At 46.0% G+C, this 14,677-nt stretch overlaps 1 protein-coding gene and 1 long non-coding RNA gene across 8 annotated transcripts in view; one reads left to right on the top strand and one right to left on the bottom strand.

Annotated features, from left to right (window-relative positions):
- Positions 1–580: 580 nt before the first annotated feature.
- LOC310659593 lies at positions 581–4,407 on the bottom strand. Its single transcript, XR_014502838.1, has 3 exons — positions 4,275–4,407; positions 3,715–3,910; positions 581–636 (listed from the first exon to the last, which is right to left on the bottom strand). It is a non-coding gene; the product is annotated as an uncharacterized lncRNA (long non-coding RNA).
- Positions 4,353–14,677, top strand: part of ZNF532 (zinc finger protein 532) — a 56,852-nt gene continuing 46,527 nt past the window's right edge. Inside the window, exons 1-2 of one of the 7 annotated variants that reach the window (XM_083402657.1) lie at positions 7,567–7,703; positions 8,623–8,750. The gene's annotated coding sequence lies outside the window, so the exon portion shown is untranslated. The other 6 variants (XM_083402656.1, XM_083402663.1, XM_083402658.1 and 3 more) reach the window with 6 other exon arrangements.

Below are 14,677 nucleotides of genomic sequence, written 5' to 3'. Positions count from 1 at the left end.
AATTTTCATTGCTGCTTTTGTTACATGCTGTATTTTATTGTATTCCAAATAATTCAAACCTTAATGCAATAAAATGCAGCGTTAAGAAATAACGGCAGCAATTAAAATACAGTTAAAAATCAATATTAACTAAGCTGATGGATGTGCCATATTGTCTTCACCACAAATCCACGGACATGTTGCAAACCACCTGAACGAAGATCGGCCCATGGACCGCAATTTGGGAAAATCTGTTCTAGTGTGCACATTCTGTTCAAAGCACTGGCCAAAGCTTTTTGGTCTTACTGCCACCGCAAATGTACTGGGAGTTCATCCTAAAAAGGATGGGTCATGTTTGTGATCCACTTTTCTGTTGTTATGAAACAGACTCGGCTCACCTCACACTTACGCACTGAACAGCTCTAGGTTGCTGCTTCCTGTCTTCACACCATACCCTTCAGTGGCCTAGCGTGGATTGTCGACACCCGGGGCAAGGCAAGTAATTTGCGCCGCATAACCCGAGTGAGCCAGAGAGCTGCGAGTGCGCCCCCCCAGCTGTTGCGCCCGGCCCCCCCCCTGCACCCCCCACGCTACGCCACTGATACCCTTTACAGGGGGAGATCGGTAGTTAAGGGCAATCTTGTCTTTTTCCGAAATCTTAGAAAGTAATACAAAGCACATTAAAAATCATATTAAAGGCCTCTCACAAACAGTAGTGAATATATTGTTTAAGTTTGTAAATAATAACACAACGCTGATCGCTTTGGGAACATGCCCCAAGTTAGCAATTAAGCTTCTAGTCTACTGCTGTTTTAATAAAAGTTTTAAAGATGCTTGATAGAAATATTTTTGACTTCCAGGTAAAATTTAATGAAACATACACGTTTGTTAGTCCACCAAAAATGCGGGGGCAGATGAGGTGAGGGTTTTCTTTCTAAAATACAGCTTCAAGAAAGGTGCTGCTACTAATAAACTTGTGTGTTTATCTGACAAACTGAAATGGGGAAATTTAAGGGTTTGGTTGTCTAAAGACTCCTTTTTAATAATTGTTTTAATTTAGAGTTCAAATGGACAACAATATGCTCATTTATTTCACCTTCCAAAATGACTCTGTCCCCACGTTACCTTGGCCCTGGCTGCTACCCAAGTAGTAAAAGGGAAAGGGAAAGGATCTGTAGGTGGTTAAATCCAGTTGAATTTGACTATGGGGTGTGGCGCTCATCTCCGCTTTAAGGCCGAGGGAGCCTGTCTTTTTATAAGAATTTAAGGTGTCAAATATAGAAATGTTCACAAATGTACCAGGCAAACACATGCATAAATATATAAACCACATGTCTGAAACAGTACAGGAAATCAGTCCTGAAACCATTTTGATTCTCGCAAATTGACCTCAAATGTTTCTCTGCAAGGAGGAAGGAAATGGGAAAACCCCCCCATTGTCTCTTTGCTCACAAATCCTGTCTTAAGGGCGTATCTCTGTATGAATAGGGTGAGCCTGTGACCTGGATTCAGGAACTGAGTATTTACCATCACAAAAGAATGGCCAGACTGCCCAAGTAATGCAACCAGTGACCATTATCAGGTCCTGGCAGACAGAATTTCTGCTGTAGACAGCCCCTTCAGTGATTTATGTATGATGTATTGGGGGGTGGTCTTGGGCTACAGGGTGGGCAATTTCAAGAGTCTATATAAGAGCTTGCACACCAGTGTTCTGGTGTCCTCCTCCCTCCTGCATGTTGGTGAGCGAGCACCCTGTTGCAACAGTTTAATAAGGAACAGGCTTACTAGCTGCTTTGCTTCTCAATATTCTCTGGTTGGCCTCTGTTATTTTCTCCTACCAATAGGGAACCCACTTAAGGACGCTAAACAGGCTCTTGGATACCCCATAAGGGAAAAAGGGCAGATTTTGTTGACAGCAGTCTGCAGACAGCTTTTCTGGGTCATGTGGCCAGCATAACTAAAAGGCTTCTGGTGAAATGGGACACCGTGTTGGACACAGAAATGCTGTTTACTTTCCTCTCGCAGTAGTACCTATTTATCTACTCATGGTGGTATGCTTTCGAACTGCTAGGTTGGCAGGAGCTGGGACAGAGCATCGGAAGCTCACCCCATCACGCCAATCTGAACCGCCGACCTTACCCAAGTATTCCTAATGGTCGCATTGGGTCTGTCCAAGTCTCACAATAATTAGGTATTGATAGAGAAACAGCTTTGAGTAGAATATGGTATTAACTCAGAGGTGGGGAACCAGAGACCCTTCAAATGCCAGTCATTCATTTCCCTCTACTGCATGTGCAGTGACCACCTTCTTGACCATTGGACCCACATTGATCTCACCCCCTCAATGTGCCAGAGCCTATCTTCACATGCAGAAAATATCCCTAACTCATTGAAGTTTTGAGACCGACTGGCTTCAATTTGCAGATGCAAATTACCTGTTAGCAAATCGGTAAGCACATGCTTTTACATGTAGACGGTCCCAGCGTCAATCTTCAGCTTCTCTATTAAGAAGGGTCAGGCGACAGGAAATAACCCTCTCTGCCTGATCCCCTGGAAAGCTGCTAAATAGGACAATATTGGGCAAAATTGGCAAATATGGCGACCCGATGCATGGGTATAGCCAGGATTTTTGTTAGGGGGGCAGGCCTTTTTTAGAGGGGGGCAGAACCTGTTTGCTATGTATTTGTATTCAATTTTATTGATGGGGGGCAGCTGCTCCCCTGTCACCCCCCCACACACCCATGGCTTGATGCTAGGAATTTTCCTTGGCTCCTAACGCATGGCATGCATGCAAATATATGCATGCAAGAGAGAGAGAAAATGCACCTATAGAAAGAGAGGTTGGGGAAATGGGCACTGCATTTATGCTATGGAAAAACAGGCAATGCAGTTCCCAGAACAAAAAAGGTGTTGACATGCAGATTAATTGCAAAAGGACTGAGAACTGCTGTGATGCATAGTTGATGGATGCTGCTGCTTTGTCAGTTAAGAAAACCTAATTTTCCAAGAATACAGATGCTTATCAGTGAAGTAGTCAAGAGACTCACTTGAGAATGGGCCAAGAAAATAAAAGTGAAATTGTTTCCTTGCCTCCATGGTGCAGCGCTGAAAAAAATATTGGTGTACATGTGGGGGGGGGGTGGGTTAAATCAAGGGTTTAAAATGTCTTGTTTTTATTGAGCCACATGAATTATGCTCCCAAAGACATCCTTATGATTTTAACACTGGCACATTTGCTGTATAAAACAAGGTAAGAGTGAACTAAGATAAACCCTCCACAGAAGCAGGTTGTTAGCAGCAAATGTGAGCACGCTTAATGTGGACACGCCAGTAAAATTAGAACCAGTGGTGGGCTAGCTCACATACATTATTCTTCTGCCCTTATTCCTCAAGACTTCTTCATGAGGCCCAAACTAGGGTTGAAGCGAAACCTGCTTCCATCTTCTGCTTCGTCATCCCTATTTGCTCCCATACCAGATTGTTATTTTACTCTTTACACTAGACAGAGCCTTTTAAAAACAGGGCACAACTGCCCTGCCCCAAACCCCTGAGAATATCAGTCTGAGGAAAATCCATCATTCTTTGTTCACCTGAATTATATATCCATGTTTGTTATCTACGTGGATGTGTGTGTATCTACCTCACCCACCTTCCAACCTAAGGTATAAAATATAAAATTATTCAGATTTATACTACACAGGCATGTCAGACACACACATTTTAATTGAGCTTTACCTCAAGGAAGGTGGGTGGAGGGGAGGGGGGGAACCTCTTTACTTTTGTTTCCTTGTCAGCCCAACTCCGGCCTGCTCAATCTAGTTTCCTCAGGAAGGTTGCAAAACGCAACCAGCATCGCAGTCCCTGCACATTGCAGCCTTTTTGCAGGTCCCTTTTTTTCTTCACCTCAGGAGCTTCGCCTTTTCTTCCTTGCCTGTAATTAAAACATGCCAGGGGAAGGGAATGGCTTTTAAATCCTTTCTCCACAAGAGGGAACCCCTGATTTCTAAAGTGGGGGGGTGGGAGAGAAGCTTCTAGAGACGAACCACCAATAAAAGGGGGAAAAAATAAATCCCTTCCTTCTCTCCCCCCCTCGCCTCCGTTTTCTTCACACCCTGGTGACAAGTTTTAAATTGAATCCACAGGGGAGATCTCTTCCACCCACCCACCTACCCAACCCCAGCCATCCATCCCTCCATCCCTTTTTCCAAGCCACAGAGGCATCCCCCACCCCCACCTTTCCCCCTCCTAGTCCTTGCAAGAGCCTCGCGCGCGCTCTCCCCCTCTGCCTGCCTTGCCTGCCATTATGTGCAACCATCTTTTTTAAAGCCAGGCCTCTCTCTCTCTCGCTCTCTCTCCTCTCTGCAGGCTCCTCTTGGCAAAGGAGAGAGAGCAGTGAGCTCTTAAACATGTCTGCCTGAAAGCACCCCTTGCAGGAACAGCCCCTCCCCGGGTGGCAGCACACTGGCCTCTTGCCCAAGGCTACCAGCAGCAGCAGGTCTGTTTGCATGGGGGTGTGAGCAGTTTGCATGCGGTGCGGGGAGAGCCGGGGAGAGAGAGAGAGGAAAAAAAGGAGAGGCGGTGGTTGTTTTTTTTTGGTGGCGATGATGATGATGATGATGGTGCTGATTTCCCTTCCTTGCCTCTTTTCTTTCCCACCCTGGTGGGGCCTCTGCCTGACGCACCTCCCACGGGAGAACCCTTTTTTTAAAAAATAAAATACACAGGACATGCTATTTTAACACCCCCTCCCTCCCGCCTGGATATTTGCAGGAGCTTGCAAGGGAAGGAAAATCCAAAAGCAGCGAACGCTTGGTTCCTCTCCGGAGCTGCCGCTGCAGCGCCTACGCGGCATGGAAAGGAGGAACCGTCCTGGCCGGGTGGTGGTGGTGAAGCGAGGCGAAGCTGCAGAGCACTTGCAGCAGCCGCGCGGGAGAAGCTAGGGAATGAAGCCGGGGCTTGCCAGGCAGGAAGGCCGCTGGAGCCTTTCTGCAGCCCGGGAGCTGGCCCGGGAACAGGCAAGGCGCCGGAGATTAGGCCTCTGCCGCGCGCTGCAGACCCGGGAGAAGGGATTGCTGCCGGGGGCATCTTGGAGCTGGCCTGCATCGCCAAGCCATGGAAGGGAGGCCTTCTCCTGGCTAAATTTCAAACGCCGTTGTGTGCTTTTTAAAAATAAATAAAGCGTGTGTGCTTAAACAGCCCCCCTTTAAAGTGCTTTCTTTGCAGCCGGATATGGGGCCAAGCGATTTTCCTGGGGAGGGCCTTTCTTTGTGTGCGTGTCTCTTAACGTTAAATGCATTAGGAGGCCATGTCCGCTCCCTCCTCCCCACCCCCCGGCCCCATGCACACAGCCTATAAAGCGGGTATTTCTTGCGTGCGGAAAGAACCCGCAGGAGACTGCAGCACAATGGCCTCTTCCATGTATACCTTCTGGGCCTCTTTTGTTTTCCCAAAACTGGCGCAGCCTCCTGCTCTCGCCCGCGGCGCCCTTCCTGGGCCTCTTGGTGCAGCGCAGGCCTGCGCGCTTTTACTCAGGATTTCTGCAATGGCGCTTACTCCCAGGTAATGGGTGCGTAACTTTCGCAGCCCCAATTAGAGTGGAGCTGGATTGAAAAGACCCAAAGGCCAGGAATCACTGTCTTGCTGTCAGATGGGGCCACTGGGTGAGGTCGCTCACACCTTGAAGGCATCCTTTAGTAAATAGGAACAAGAAAGGTTGCTATGTTGGTCCATAAAGGCGAGGAGGAGTGGGGAGGTGCAGATCCACAGTTGAGCAATGTTTGGGTTGTATCCAACCCAAAAGTGTGCCACCCAATGAAGTTAATGCCCAGCTATGGATTTTGGAGTTCTTAGTAAACATGATTTTCTTGCAGCAAGGGGTAGTAAATCTTACTCACTGAATGTTGCACCAGTATGGGAGTAGCGAAAGCTATGTTACTTGTGCTTCTTTGGATGGGGGTAGGTTTTCAGTGTCCCTGTGCTGCCAAGATAACAAAAGGGCCTCACCTCTGTAGAGATCTTAGGACTATTGGTTAGCTACTTTATACTAGGCTAGACTTATTTGTCTGTCTAGACCTGCCCAGTCTGCTCTCCAGCAAAAGCCTTTCACATCACCTGCTACCTAAACTGGAGATGCCAGGGACCTTCTGCATGCAAAATGTGTGGTTTGCTACTGAGCTGTGGTCCTGCACCTAGGAACAATGGTGAGGGGCCTCTGAGCGAGGGGTGGCGGCATGTGACAGAGTATGGAAGGAGATAAGGAAGAGTGTGGTAGAGAAAATGTGAGTAGGACCCACGTTGTTGAGAAGAAAGTGGGGGTGGGTGATAGTGAGGATGGTATCAGGAGGATCCTAGCATGATCAGGTCTTCTGGTGGTTGGGCAATGCAGAATTCCATATCTTCCTAGTATGGAAGCAGCCAAGCTGTTATAGTATGAAACAGAAATGGGAGGGAAATAAGATAAGATAAGATAAGATAAGATAAGATAATTAAGCTGTAATTATGTCAATGGTAGTTGCTCTGTTCTATGGTTGGCAATAAGCTATTAAGAAAATTTGAGCCTTCTGCCCTGTCATGGATGGGGCACCAGTGATCCACCAGATGATGTTGGGCTCCAACCTCATCATCCCTGCTTGTTGACCATACTGGCTGGGAATGATGGGAATTGGAGTCTCAACAGCTCAGTTTCCCCATCCCGGATTGAATGAACTGGACTAATCCTTTAAAAAGCCTATGCAAATACAAACAAAGAAACTGGTAAAAATGGTTTTGAATTACCCTCATGGGTAATTCAGATGTTGTTGGTTTCCCATCTGCCCCAGTCAGAAGGACCAATAGCAATGGATGATGGGAGATGTAGTCCTGCAACATCTGGAGGAAATGATCAAACATGGCCCCCTAAGGTTGTTAAAGGCAGAGGTTGGAGCCTGTGTCCAGGGGACGTGTGGAAAACCATAGTTTGGTGTTGCACTTTATGCCGTAGCATCCCTCATTGGTCCATTAGGGTGAATGGGGCACTGCCTCCACCAACCTGAATCAGCTCTCAAGCCAGCCCACTCCTGCCTACCTGCCTGTTGTGATTTCTCCTCCTCAGTCTCACTGTTGACCTTGTAGACCTCAACGGGCAGGAGGATGAAGGCAGAAGTAGAATAAGTTGGGTCTCTCTGCCTTTGGCTCCCTGCCTTCCACCCCACCAACCCCAGTGGACTCCAGCATCCATTTGCAAAGGATAGACAACTCTTCATGAGGATGGAGATGTTGGTAGGTGAGGAAAGGCCTTGTTCTTCGATCACCTTCTAGTGGGGGGGAACCCTGTCTCCCCAAGGCCAGGGTTTTAGATATGTGTTGCTGTAACCACCAGGATGGGTTGAACAGACCCATAATAAGCAGTGTTGGACCGGGGCAGACGATTCCTTTCAGCTTCCCCAAACATTGCAAGGACGGGTTGGTTTCTGAGTTGGGAAACCTTGCTTTGAAGATGCCCTGGTGAGGAGGGCAGTAAGAGAAGCGATGGCTCTCATTAGAAGCATCTTATTCTCTTGGGGAGCCGCGATTTGGGGGAGGGGGGGGGACTCTGCTTGGCAGCAGCCACCCTCTTGCTCCTCTGTCCGAGAATCCTTTGTGCAGCAAAAGGAGATCCTGTGGGGATTTCTTTTTATTTTTATTGCGGTCTCTCTTTTGTTAGCTACAGACACACACCCAGCTTTTCAGCCAGGTTTCTGGGGGAGGTAAGTTATGGAGGAAGACGAAAAGAGGAGGCTGGGGGGTGTGATGCTGTTGTGGTGTTGTGTGCTTGTGTGGGGGGGGGGAGAGGGGGTCTGCGATTGAAAACAGGAGGGCACCCAGGGCAGAAATTGCCCTTGCACCAGAGAAGAAAACAACCCGAGTCCCTCTGATTTTCAGGGACTTGTTGGCAACTCAGCGAGGGTTGCCATAGCTTTTTATGTAGGGTGACCAGAACCGGCTGAAACTGGTTTGAGGCAGATCAGCTCCTGAACACAATGCAGTCATTGAGCTACTACAGTGGGAGAGCTTTTTCCCTCCATGGCAGCCAAAAGCAGAGGATCTTGCAGAAAGATACCATCCCATAACAATATGTGAATGCACACTTTAGACACACAGCACTGGTATGTGGCTACTGTAATAGTCATAAAGGATTCTGTGTATCTGTGTACATATTTTCAGTAACTGAGATTACTTTTGGCTGGTTCATGCCTTTTTTATCTCCTTTTTTTTTTGGTTTGCTTTTGCTGAAGTAATGGACAAGAACTGAGATTTATCACCCTTTTTGTAAAGGAGAAAATATGGTTTGCTTTGCTAGGTGGCACACTTGGATATGTAGGTGTTGGGTTGTGGTGTTTTTTGTTTTTTCCAGCTGCACAAAATAAAAAAAAAATGGATTGAAAGATTTGTATTTCTATGCTTGTGAGTCAGGATTGCTGCTTTTGCATGCTGTTTTGTATTTACAGGGTGCTGCTGTCGTTTCTTTTCAGGAAAGAAAATAGCATTATTAAGTCTATATGTCTCTCTGTGTGTTGTGTCACTGTTAAAGGCCAAGAGGAACCCTGTGTGTTGTTGTAGAATTGCTCATGAAAGCATTTTCAAAAGAGGCTTAGAAGGCATTCTCTCTTCTTTTTCTCCTTGCAGGCCTATTGATTGGGGCTGCCTTTAACCCTTTCAGGTTTGCAGTGGCTATGCATCTGTGGTTGCATAGCTGATCATTGGCATTAAAAAAACCCCAAACAAAAATCTTGTCACAGGCCAAGGTACACAAGGTGAGCTATGGTATTATTTGACTATGATCACAATGGCATCGAGGAACATGCATGCAGAGCCTGAATGCAGTTTTGTGGCTGCACACCCAGGCACCTTGGTGAAAAAAAAGCAGTGGTCTAAATTAGGCGAAGAAACGCAATTAAATTTGTCCAGATTTAATAGGATTAAAGCTATGGTTTATATTGATAGCCAGGCTAACAGTACTGCATTTGTTTGGTGTACAGTACCTTAAAGGCAAGAATTCTCTTTCCTCTGCTGATTCATAAAAGAACAGGCCCCTGTGTGACAATCATAAATCATGGACCACATGGTAGAGGGCTGTTTTGCATTACTGGCCCATTGAACTTTTATAATTTTCCATCTAATCATCAAAAAAGTGATGATTTCTTATGTCCTTCCTCTTTCAGCCAAACTAAATAACCTTGTCCCTTTTCCTTCTCTTGTTTTTTTTTTGAGAGGTAAGGGAAAGGAGTTTTTGAGGCAGACATTGAGTGTGTGTACAAATGCCAGATATGCATTTTGCTTACTAGATTGTATTGTAAATGGAGGCTTTTGCAGTCCAACAGAGAGGATGCTTTTTTTAAAAGGTTTTGTGTAGAACTCCAGTGGATTACTAGTAGCATGAATTACAATACTCGAGAATTAATTACATACAAATAGGAGACCGGATGGACAGTACATCAGCTGGTAAGGAATGTCTCCCCCTGACTCAAAGCTTCAGAGCATTAGATAAAGGATAAGATTTGCTTTCCTTCCTTAAAAAATAAATATGTGCTTGGATTAGAGCAGGCATTTTGCATCTTCTGCTGAAGCTGGAGACTCAAGAGAAAGGGAGCGGGGGAGGTAGGAGAAAGCAATAATGAATGTGGCAAAAGGAAGAACAAAGGCTCTCAGAGATTATATTGGAGCACTAAACATTTCTTTGCCTTTGGGGGAATCTGTGGCTAGAAAACTGTGACTTCCTAAAACAGGAAATCGTCAGGAACGCTGGAATTTTTACGTGCATTATGATGTTTCTGAAAATCCAGCCTGCCCTAGCTGGCAGCTGGTATTATAAATCTGCAGTCATGGAAAAAAAAAGAAAACGGGGGGGGGATGTGCGGAGAGAAGGAACCCAAATAAAGATGGAGGATAAACAGTAGGATGAAAAAAATTGTCCTGATCTAGTTTGAAATTTAGGTTGTCCATTGTATTCAAGCGGAATAAAGTAGACAATCTTAAAAGCCTTGGGAGTATTTTGATTGGGTAAGTTCCATGGAGGCTGGTGACAGGCAAGGTTGGCTGCATTTAGAGGGTGACACAAGCATTAAGGAACCTCTTTATTTCCTGATTGTGCTGCAGATGACATAAGGTATTTAAGGAATAAATTGCAGTGTATTGAAAGTTGCATGTGGTCTCTTAAAGCCTGCAGACATTTGATATGGAGGTGTTTTTTTAATAAAAAAAAACACCCACCAGGTATACTGTTTTGTGCGTCTCAGATCTGACAGGGCATTAAATAGCTTGCATGGCTGGGGGTGGGGAGAGGGACAACTGTGCTGTGATTCCATTTTTGTGCGTTGAATTTAATGTCAATATACAGTGGTTCGGTGCTGGGCTGTAGATAATGCTGTTTTAGGCAGCACCCCCCCATGTAACATAATGGGGAGAATATGGATGGCTAGTCTGCATTTGGGTCTTTCTCCTCCCTAGGGTCAGCTGAGATCCCTGGGGTTACATGAGATCACCTTTCTGCTTTGTAAGGTTTTTTATAAAACTGTAAGTACTAACACTTCATTTTGTGGCAGTGTTCTTACTGGATTTGGGGTTTGGAAGAGGCATTGCACTATGCATGGATATGTGTGTCTGTGTCGTGTGTGTGCGCTCTCTCTATTTTTTTTCTTACTGCAAAGCATTCCTTCTTTCTTTTCAGTTACATTTTGTGCTGGAACTGTTTGCTGTAGCTCAAGAAACCCGAACAGATAATTGTTTATGATTCTTTGGATGTTTCTGTATAATATATTCAAACATTCTGTTCTCTGAGAGATTTTTGAGGATTGGGGTTTGTGTGTGTGTGTGTGTGTGTGTTGTGCCACCCACCTTCCCACCCCCTGCACATGTAGGCCATCATTTTAAGCTGAAAATGCAGATTTTTTTTTTTTTTTTGAGAGAGAGCTGGTCTTCTTAGGAGGAGCTCATGTTGGAATCTGCTTCGTAGCTGATTCTGAATCAGTTCATGGCTTTTAGGTCTTCTCGGAAATAAAGCAATTTGCTTTGTCTTCACTGGAAGTGTTACCCTGGGTACACATAGGATATTGATTTGTCTGTGAAAGTGTGAAAACGTTGACACAAACATTTCCAGGGCCTACTTCTTCCTAGTTCACTGGGATTACGTGTGGGTGTCTTGAACAATGAATTGCCAGTGCTATCCGTTCACCACTGCTGCAGCAGAGGAAATACTCCCCTCCCCCCAAAAAAACCCCAACCCCAGTGTAAATAGAATACTATTTCTGGATCCAAATAATCCCATGGGTGTGACCAACTACTTTGACACATGTGTGAGAGTTTTCCCAATTTCCATTCCAGTAGGAACCCTGCTCTGCCTAGGAGATGGTTCCTGGTGGTCTCCTGACTTTCAGGAAGGAGCCTGAGCTTTAGAAGCCCTTAACATGGCCCAGGATATTAGTAAATGGCAGAAGTAAATTATCCTTTGAGTGCTCCATCAATCTGATATTCATGCCAGGGATGGGGGACCTGTGTCCCTCTGGAAGTTGCTTGGACTACAACATCCGTCATCTCTGATCCAGCGTAGTAGGCCTGATGTTGTAGTCCAACACCATTGGAAGAGTTGCAGATGTTGCTGCAGCAGCCTCGCCCAGCATTGCTAGTGATGAGGAATGATGGGAGTTTATAATCCAACAGCATAGAATTGTGGAGTTGGAAGGGACCCTGAGAGTTGTCTAATCCAACTCTCTGCAGACCAGGAATCTCAGCTAAAGTATCCATGACAGATGGCTGTTCAACCTCTGCTTAAAAACCTTCAATGAATGAGAGTCCGCCACCTTTTGAGGGCGCCCATTCTACTGTCGAACAGCTCTTACCATCAGAAAGTTCTTCCTAACATCAGGAGGGTCACAGTTTCCCTATCCTTGTTGTTCGCCAGGGGTAGTCAAAGTGGTGTCCTCCAGATGATACTTGACTACAACTCCCACCATCCCTTTCCATGGGCCATCCTGGCTGTGGCTGATGGGAGTTGTAGTCCAACAACATGTGTAGGACACTGTGTTAGTTACCCAGTGTGATGTTGTGTTGCATTTGTACCTTGTTTTTTTATGTACATTGTACATCACCTTGGTATCCTTGTCTGAAGGGCAGTTGGGAAATATTTCTAAATAAATTCTTATTTCATTTAAACTGGTAACATGCATTGGCAATTTCTGCTAGAGGGTTGATGCACGTTTTGCTTCTTTTGAAGGTATCTGCACACAGCATGTACATCAGAGTTGACAACCTGAATGTGTGAAGCAGTTTGCACCAGGTTATTGGTTCAAGGAAATATCCCAAATAGGGCTGGTGAAGCTGAGAAGTGTTCAAAAGCAATGCAGCACTTGGGCGTTGAACCCTCTTCGGTTTGAACGTATTATGGCTTTTCCTCCTCCATCTTTTTTTCAGTTTTCTTTTGCATTTCTTTAGATAAACCGCTTTGCTGATGTGCAGAGTGACTTCCTGTTTGTTTGTTTCTCTTGATGCTTCTATAAGAAGCTAAAGAGAGGCAAAATTTTCTGAAGTTTAAGAATCCTAGACCCAAGTGGCATGAACCTCAGCGGAAGCCCTGCATAAAGTCTTCTTCTTGTTCAGGAGCCTTCCCCCACCCAAATTGGCTTGGGCAGTGGTAAGAGAACCCCCAGAACAGTACGTAGCGGTGGGGGGGGGAGCAAATCTTTTCATTTGCAGGCATAGAATGTTTGTAACAGCACAACGTTCAATTCCAACAAAGTTCTAGAATACTCCTGACACTCTCGTTGCCTGAAAGCATGGAACCTTTGATGTTGGCATCCAGGAAACTGAAAGATTCCTTTAGCTCTTTATATGCAAGCATCTAAAAACCACCACTGAAACCCCAGAAATGGGTGCCTAGGAGTTGGGAGCATGCATTGCAGTGTCACAGCCTCACAAGCCTTGGAGGTCAAGCCCCACTGTGTATTTCCCCCTACATATTATGTTATGTTGTTCCTCTATAGTAGAAGGTTCCAGATGCTAAGAACATTGAAAGAGACCTGCTGGGTTTGGCCAAAGGCCCATCTAAATCAGTGCTCTGAGAGCCATCGTGGTGTAGTTGTTATGAGCAGTGGACTCGTAATCTGGTGAACCGGGTTCGCTTCCCCGCTCCTCCACATGCAGCTGCTGGGTGACCTTGGGCCAGTCACACTTCTCTGAAGTCTCTCAGCCCCACTCACCTCACAGAGTGTTTGTTGTGGGGCGGAAGGGAAAGGAGATTGTAAGTTGCTTTGAGACTCCTTAAGGGGAGTGAAAGGCGGGATATCAAGTCCAAACTCCTCCTCCTCCTCCTCTTCTTCTTCTTCTTCTTCTTCTTCTTCTTCTTCTTCTTCTTCTCACCTGGATGCCCATGAGCAGAGATTTAGTCCAACAAGGCTCTCTCCACCCGAGGTCCCAAGCACATGGTATTCAGAGTCCTACTGCCTCCAACAGTGGAGGTGGAACATAGTAATCATGGCCACTGGCCACTGATAGCTTTATCTGCCACAAATTTGTCCAGTCTTTTAAAGCCATCAGAGTTGGTGGCCATCACTGCTTCTTAGGGCAGCATTTCCATACTTCCACACAATTATTATTAATAATATTAATATTAATTAGCCAATCTGGCTAGGTTTCCCCAGCCACTCTGGGTGACTTCCAACAGAGATTAAAAATACATTAAAACACCAGTCATTTAAAACTTCCCTAAATAGGGCTGCCTTCAGATGTCTCCTAAATGTCAAATAGTTGTTTATTTCTTTGACATCTGCTGGGAGGGCGTTCCACAGGGCGGGTGCCACTACTGAGAAGGCCCTCTGCCTGGTTCCCTGTAACCTCCACTTCTCGCAGGGAGGGAACCGCCAGAAGGCCCTCAGCGCTGGACCTCAGTGTCCGGGCAGAACGATGGGGGTGGAGACGCTCCTTCAGGTATACTGGGCCAAGGCCGTTTAGGGCTTTAAAGGTCAGCACCAACACTTTGAATTGTGCTCAGAAATGTACTGGGAGCCAATGTAGGTCTTTCAAGACCGATGTTATGTGGTCTCAGCAGCCGCTCCCAGTCACCAGTCTGGCTGCTGCATTCTGGATTAGTTGTACTGTGTGCAGAAGGACTTCCTTTTTTCTGTCCCAAATCTTCCAGTGTTCAACTTCATTGGTTGACCACAGGTTCTAGCATTGCTGCAAAGGAAGAAAAGTGTCTCTATCCAGATTCCGCTTACCATGTGTAAATCTTGTACACCTCTAACGTGTTCTCCTTTACTTGCCTTTTTTTCTAAGCTAAAAGGCCCCAACTCTTCTAACCCTTCCTCACAAGGGATTTGTCCTTTTCTGAACTTTTTCTAAAAAGGTAAAGGTAAACCCCTGACAGTTAAGTCCAGTTGCAGACGACTCCGGGGTTGTGGTGCTCATCTCGCTTTACAGGCCGAGGGAGCTGGCGTTTGTCCACAGACAGTTTTTCCAGGTCATGTGGCCAGCATGACTAAGCCGCTTCTGGCGCAATGGAACACCAAAACCAGAGCAGCACACAGAAACACCATTTACCTTCCCGCTGGAGCGGTACCTATTTATCTGCTTGCACTTTTTGGCATGCTTTCGAACTGCTAGGTTGGCAGGAGCTGGGACAGAGCAACAGGAGCTCACCCTGTTGCGGGGATTTGAACCACCAGCCTTCTGATCAGCAAGCCCAAGAGGC

Source organism: Podarcis tiliguerta (assembly GCF_965153285.1).
Source record: "Podarcis tiliguerta genome assembly, chromosome: 11".
In the NCBI taxonomy this organism is placed as follows: Eukaryota; Metazoa; Chordata; class Lepidosauria; order Squamata; family Lacertidae; genus Podarcis; species Podarcis tiliguerta.
This window is presented reverse-complemented; position numbering and strand designations above follow the sequence as displayed.